This window comes from Octodon degus, unplaced genomic scaffold (assembly GCF_000260255.1).
Source record: "Octodon degus isolate 3935 unplaced genomic scaffold, OctDeg1.0 scaffold00001, whole genome shotgun sequence".
In the NCBI taxonomy this organism is placed as follows: Eukaryota; Metazoa; Chordata; class Mammalia; order Rodentia; family Octodontidae; genus Octodon; species Octodon degus.
The window spans coordinates 29,095,774-29,102,922 of record NW_004524577.1 but is presented as its reverse complement, the minus strand read 5'-3'; the positions used below and the strand labels follow the sequence as shown (position 1 = coordinate 29,102,922).

Below are 7,149 nucleotides of genomic sequence, written 5' to 3'. Positions count from 1 at the left end.
TAGGCTCAAATTTCCCATTAATCCACCTGCCTCAAGCAACCAGAGTGCAAGTATTAAAGAAGTACCCTACTACCACCATATACCTCTGTAGGTTTTTTATTTTTAATTCCCAGGTGATTTGTTTAACCATTACAGACTCAGATTCAGGAATTTAAACTGCAGCCATATACATGACTCCACCAGTTCTGCAGACAGAAGCTGCTCAACCAATAAGATTTAATTTTAAAACAACTCTTCAGCTTCTTGGTACATACTTGCAACTCTCATGAAAAGATGCACAACAGTAACCAAGCTATCTGCTGAGCAGCACTGATGCAAAGAAAGGGCTATCATGCCTCTTTTGGACTTCTTTGTCTTTAGCTTTGCATAAAGTAGTCCTAACTGTTTTTACTTCACATACTATATTCATACATTCACTGAGCATTAAATCCAAAGATAACTATACCTTTGGTTCATTTTTACAGAAGCAAGAGACAGGGATTTCTACTCCAGTGATTTTTTTTATTAGTATATGTTTTCAATACATAATAACTTCATTTCTTTTAGGAATCTTGCTTGTTTGATCATTTTTATCTCCTTTCACTCCTTTCTATTCTAACCACCCCCCTTTCTCTGATTGCCTTCCTAAAGTTATTTATGAGCACACCAATTCCATTCTTGCCACTTACAGAGGCATTCTGGTGGTTCTCTCTCATGAGTGTCTTGATTTGGGGTATTGTGGCTGCCTCAAACTGCTGAATGGACTCAAACATTTAGTTCTTTGGAATCATGTTGACTTTTGGGAAGATACCGATGTCAAAGGGTACAGATCCAGGGAATGAGGTAGGTGAGAACACACCACAATGTTTTTACCAGACTGACATTTCATTGGGTGGCACTCAGCAGCGTCATTCACCATATTTTTTTTTTGACCTCATGTCATAAAGACACAAGAGAGGACTTTCAAAATTGCTTTAGAAACTGGCAAAAATAAGTGCTCTAAATGATAATTATAATAAATGTAAGTGTTCTAAATGGGTCATTTTGAATAGCATTGATGCAAATGTTTTTATTATAATAAATTTTAAAATTTAAATGTGCCTAATACTGACTGAAAAATGCTGTCTTTCAGTATTAGAAATGAAAGGTTAAAGAATGATATAGAATCTAGATCATGTGCTTAAACACCAATACTATATACAATTCAAATTCTAGGCTCCAAAAATGTATTACTGGATGAAACTGGATATAAGACCACAGTTGTCAGTGTCCATAATTCAAGTGAGAGAGAAGAATTGTGGCAAGGTAAATGGGATGACTAGATTAAGCTTCAGTTCTTTTAAAAAGGGCTATCCTGAAGACAGCCTCATTAAACTGACCCTAATGAGTATTAAATCACATGAAATTTCTTTAAAATAAAATTTACTTAACTTTTGAAAAAAATTAAAAATTAAAAAGATAAAATAAAATGTAAATGTTCATTGTATTTTTTTCATTCATCATACTTTTGATCTTCCTTTATATTATAGGAGTAATATTAAAAAAAAACCAGATGAATGCAGGAGCAGAACAATTTATGAGAAAACCATGCTAAGCAAAGTTATGCTCTCCCTTGGGAGCTAGCTTTATCCTGATTCTCCAAGGATTATCTAGAGCCCAAATTTCACTAGAGTGTTGTTCATACCTAAGATGAGAGTGGCTCCTTGAAACTTTTAAATCAGTCAATCATTGGTCAAACATGGAATGTGTCTAGCATCTGGGCACAATAGTTTCCTTTTATCTCAAAGTCCCCATTAAAGACAGTAGCTGTGATCCTATACAAATCAGTTCACTACCTAATCTCAGCAAAACATTAGATAGAGCACTAACAGCATCAGTTGCAGTAATAGACATTGTATCTGTAAAATTTATTTGTGCTTGGGCAGGGGAGATAGTTCAGTAGAATAAGCACTTGCCTGGCAAGCACAAGGGCCTGAGTTCAATGCCTGTTTCCTCAAAAAACAAACAAACAAAAAGAAACAAGATTTATTTGTGCTACATTATAAACCCTATTCTATCCAAACACATTTTTACTTGGTTGGACCAAGTTTCTGACAACTCTTACAAAAGATTGATAAATGGAACAGTCCAATCTGCTCTTTGGGCTTGAGGATACAAACAGGCTTCAAATGGAACAGGAACCTTACAGAACAATGTCTACTTTCACCAGTGTCATGGATAAGATAAAAAGTCCTCACACCTTCCCTGACACAAATGCCCTAGTCTTAAAAATCAATACCCTCTCCCTACACCATGGTCATGGTGGCCTGATACCTTTGATTCCTGGAAACCTTTTCTGATTCCCCTACAGGACCTTTAATCATGACAATAACCTGCTTGCTCATAGGACCCTGAGTTTTAAAACTTTTTTTCTAATTTCATATAATCCAGGATTCACGCGATAGCAACTGAATTTATCCAGCTTGCAGGTACTCCCAGTAGTGGTTTCTGCATGTCTAAAATCCATCATCTCAAGGCTCACTGCCACAATGATGCCTAGATTCAGCAAGAAGCAGTTTAAGAAACTTAGCACCCCCATAACCAAAAGACAGGAGTGGTGGAGTGTTTTTGTCATTTAGACTTTTTGTATACATTATTAACTTTATTGAAAATCAATAATAATTATAAATTAAAAATTGTAGACAAATATTGAAGTGTGAAAGATATAAAATGTAGACAGAGTGAATTATAGGAAAATATTTCTGAAATAAATATATAATATGGGCCAGGGAGATGGTTCAGTAGGATAAGCGCTTGACTGGCAAACGCAAGGATCTGAGTTCAATCCCTAGTTCTGCCAAAACATAAATAAATAAATGCATAATATAAGATTAATAATAGATTACACATTGTAAAAATTATTTACAAACTTAAATGAATATAACAATAAAAATTGTCTAAAATAAACGTGAAGCAGAGTTTACAGATCAGTCATATAATAGTTCTCTCCATGCCAAAATCAAGAAGCTTATATTCATATAATTAGAACTCTCAAAGTAGAAAGGGGGTAGGCAATAAATATTTAAAATTTCTGAATTTACTTAAAATTATAGCACCACATTTCCAAGAAAAATGAACCTTTTGCACAGGAAATATAAATAAAATCATACCAAGATACACAAAACTGAAATTGTCCAAAACTAATGGTAAAGAAAAAAATCATTAAAACATATACATAGAAAAAGATATTAACTATGGTAGAACAAAATTAAATAGCATCTTATTCCACATTAGAAATGAAAAAAAAGAGCAAGTGGATAAGAAATTAGACTTATTTATTCAAAGGACTAAAAAAATCTGTCCTCATTGAATTTTTTTTTGCTCCACCTATACATTTTTATTAAAAAATGTAATGCTTATGTACATATGTGTATGTAATATGCTTTCATAGAATGATTTAAATATACATATTAAAACGTTTGTGGACAACTGTCTTGAGATCAGAGAACCGCACGAACATTCAGAAGCACTTGCAGTCAAATGTGAGCAGATGGTGAATAATTTTAAAGTTTCACATTTATAAGTAGAGGCTGGCAGCAAACACAATATCTCTCTTGATTTTGGTGATTCCTTCAGCAAATTTATTTTCCAGTTCAGTGTTTCCAATGGCTTTTGCAGCCTGACACATCTGTCGAAGCAATTCTTCCAGGCACCTCATACAACGAATTATGCTGCCTTCAAAGACATCGGTCATTCTGCAGATGTGGGCGAAGGTGGCCCCCGTTGCCCAGGTGTACACCACGTCCATCAAGTGAGGCTTGAAGGAGCTGAGGTAAGTTTCCTCATCAATTTCCAATTTCGTTTCTGCTGACACTTTCGCAATTCTTTTAGCACATTCCTGCATCTGACGAAGTGGTCCTGCCAACTGTTCTGTTAATTTGGGCATCTCACTAGAATTCTCTTGAAACACAAAGCAACTTAACAAGGCTGTTGCTTGCTCTGCAGAAAGATCATTGAAAAGGCCATTAAACATCATCTCGGTTAGCAGGAGCTCTTCAGCGCTGCTTATCTCACAAGCTACGCGTCCCTTCATCTCTATGACATCAGAAGAAGTAGCAAATCCCAACCTTCGTAAGACACGCTTGCGACATTTAAGTTCATCCATTTGTAGAACAGTTCTTGCTTTCTTCAGCTCTCGCTTTGCAGACTTAATATCTATTGCAATCTGTGCTTTTTTTTCACAAAGCGTATACACAGTTTCCAAGTTCGGATCATTGTGAAGTGGATGAGAATACATTCGATGCTCAAAAGCCTCTACTTTCTGAATGACTTTTTTCAGCCCCTGATCTTGAATGCCCATATCATCAATTGGGTCCAAGAGGAGAACACCATCAGGAAAACGTTTCTGAACTTCCTGTATAGATTTTAACACGCTCTGTCTATTGTCCACCGGCCGAAGGTCTTTAGGAATGTAAAGTCTAACACTGCTGATAGCAGACAAGAGATGCACCAAAACTGGGACAACCTGCATCTCTCCTTTTTCATCAGGCTTAGACGGTTTGGCAGCCTCTGTAGCTGAATTCTTCAGGCTCTCTTTGCTGCAGCGTAAAAGTACTTCTACAACATACAAAGGATCCAGTTCACCAGAATTAGGCTTAACATTTGACTTCTTTGAGAAATTTACCACTACTCCCCAGCCAAAGTCATCTCCTTCATTCTTTACCTTTACCAAACGACCTGGCTGTAGAAAAGGTAAGCAGTATTTTGGTTTATGAATATATTCTTCAATTTCTTTACCCAATTTAGCAAGCTGCTGTCTAATCTTGTAATAGATGACTACGCTTTCTTCATTGGGAATTACTATTTTATTATACTGTTGTTCCGAGTTCTTAACCTTCTCTACTACTCCCGGAATTGCTCTGTAATGCTGAAATTGGTAGAAGGATTTTTCTAGCATATACTCAGGATTAATTTCTTCAACGCGCAGTAAGTTCAAAACCATGTTGTAGGTCAAATGGAAAGCACTATTGAGAGGATCGGCTGAGCCCTTAAGTAGCTGTTTTCCAACTGTTGGGCTCATCTTTTCATCAACCATAAGAATCACAATTCCTCTGTCATCCATCCCCCTTCTTCCAGCATGACCAGACATTTGAATGTATTCACCAGAGGAAATCCATCGGAAATCTTTCCCATCAAATTTACGGGCATTTGTAAATAAAACAGTTCTAGCTGGCATGTTAATTCCCATAGCGAAAGTCTCTGTCGCAAATAAGGCCTTTATCAATCCTTCAGAAAAGAGAATTTCTATTGTTTCTTTCAAAACAGGAAGTAGCCCTCCATGGTGAATACCAATCCCTCGCTTCAAAAGAGGAAGTACATGTTGAACCTGAGGGAGCTTTTTATCTTCATCAGACAAGCAGTCAATTGCATTACTGAATACTTCTTCAACCATCTTCTTTTCTTCATCTGTGTTGAAATCCAGCTTGGTCATCTGTAGAGCATAAGCTTCACAATCTTTCTTACTAAAACTGAAAATAATTACAGGCTGAAAATTTCTTTCCATAATCATCTTTACAATCTTGAACACATTTGATGGTCCTTTGGTTCCTCCTTTCCATCCCTTCTGGTCCCCTTTTGCCAAATCTCCTGCATCTCGAAGCACTTGCATGGCAGTATTAAAGTTATCTTCTCTGAAGTCACCATTTTCATCAACCACAAGGTGAAGGCCATCTCCCCCTGCTGGGAAAATGTAGTGCTGCAGCGGAGTGGGTCGATAATCTGTGTAAATTACGTGACAAGGCTGTTTATGTAAATGACAAATCCACTCAGCAAACTGTCAGGCATTTGGAATGGTAGCCGAAAGAAAGACATAGTGGACATTATCAGGAAGCAAAATAATCCTTTCCTCCCATACCACACCACGCTCTGAATCTCTCATATAATGAATTTCATCAAAGATGACCCAAGCAACTTCTTGCATAACTTCAGAGCCTCTGTATAGCATACTTCTTAAAATCTCTGTAGTCATAACTAGACAAGATGCTGTAGGATTAATGGTAACATCTCCAGTCATCAGACCAACATCTTGAAATTCTTCATACATTTCACGGTATTTCTGATTACTGAGAGCCTTAATTGGGCTAGTAAATATTACACGCTGTTTTTCCCTTAGAGCCAATGCAATAGCATACTCAGCACATACAGTTTTTCCCGCTGACGTGTGTGCAGATACTAAAACAGACTGATTATTGTCGACACACTGAATGGCTTCCCTTTGGAAAGCATCGAGTATAAATGGGTATTCCTTTGCGGCTTTTCCAACTCGAGGCTTAAGTGGCAAATAATCTTCATCAGCAGGAAGCGCAACCTCATGTGTACATCCTTCAACAGTTTCAACAGACTGTACCTTAACCCTGGGCATCAGATCTGCCAAACTTAGATCTTCAGTTATTGATTCTTCTATCCTGGGTCTTTTTCCAAAAATGGGTTCATCTGTGCCTTCAAAATCTGTATCCCTCTTGTTTTTTCCACTATTAGTTAACTCTGATGGCAATTTACCATCAGAATGTTTCCCGCCCTTTTCTGCAGACCCTGGCGGTCCTTTCCATTTCCCCTTCTCTTTTTCTTTGTCTTTCTTGGCTCCGGCTTCAGCAGTGGAGTTGTCTTCGAACACGCTGAAAAGCTCGTCCCCAAAAGCATCCGCCATCTTTCAAAGCGCCCAGGCCGAACCTCTCATTGAATTTTATACTTAGCAAATATACTCTTGTAAAATATTTTCCAGTTATACAAACTCAAAATATTCTAATACCTCCAGATGTAACATATAGAAAATAACAGAGACCATAGACCAAAAGGCAGGAGAAGTTGTTGTATGATCCTGGATAAAGAATAAAGAGCTCTCAAAATGGTAGTTATGCAGGATGATATAAAATATAATTATATGAGATGAAACCATTTAAAAGGTCATTGAAGATTTCCACCAAACAGTATCAATCTTATGTCAGGTACATATTTTTTCATGTGTGTGTTTGTGCAAAAGAAAAGGAAGAACTAAAGTCAATGGAAAATGGAAATATGCTTTTTGAAGTTTCTAGTACTAGGAGGAAATATCATACCATGTCTTATAAGTAGATTATAAGTCAAAGAAACAATATAAATCATAAAACAAAAATTAAAATTAAACAATATTCA

At 36.7% G+C, this 7,149-nt stretch overlaps 1 pseudogene; it reads right to left on the bottom strand.

Annotated features, from left to right (window-relative positions):
* Positions 1 to 3,366: 3,366 nt before the first annotated feature.
* LOC101580257 lies at positions 3,367 to 6,664 on the bottom strand (annotated as a pseudogene).
* Between the last annotated feature and the right edge of the window lie 485 nt (positions 6,665 to 7,149).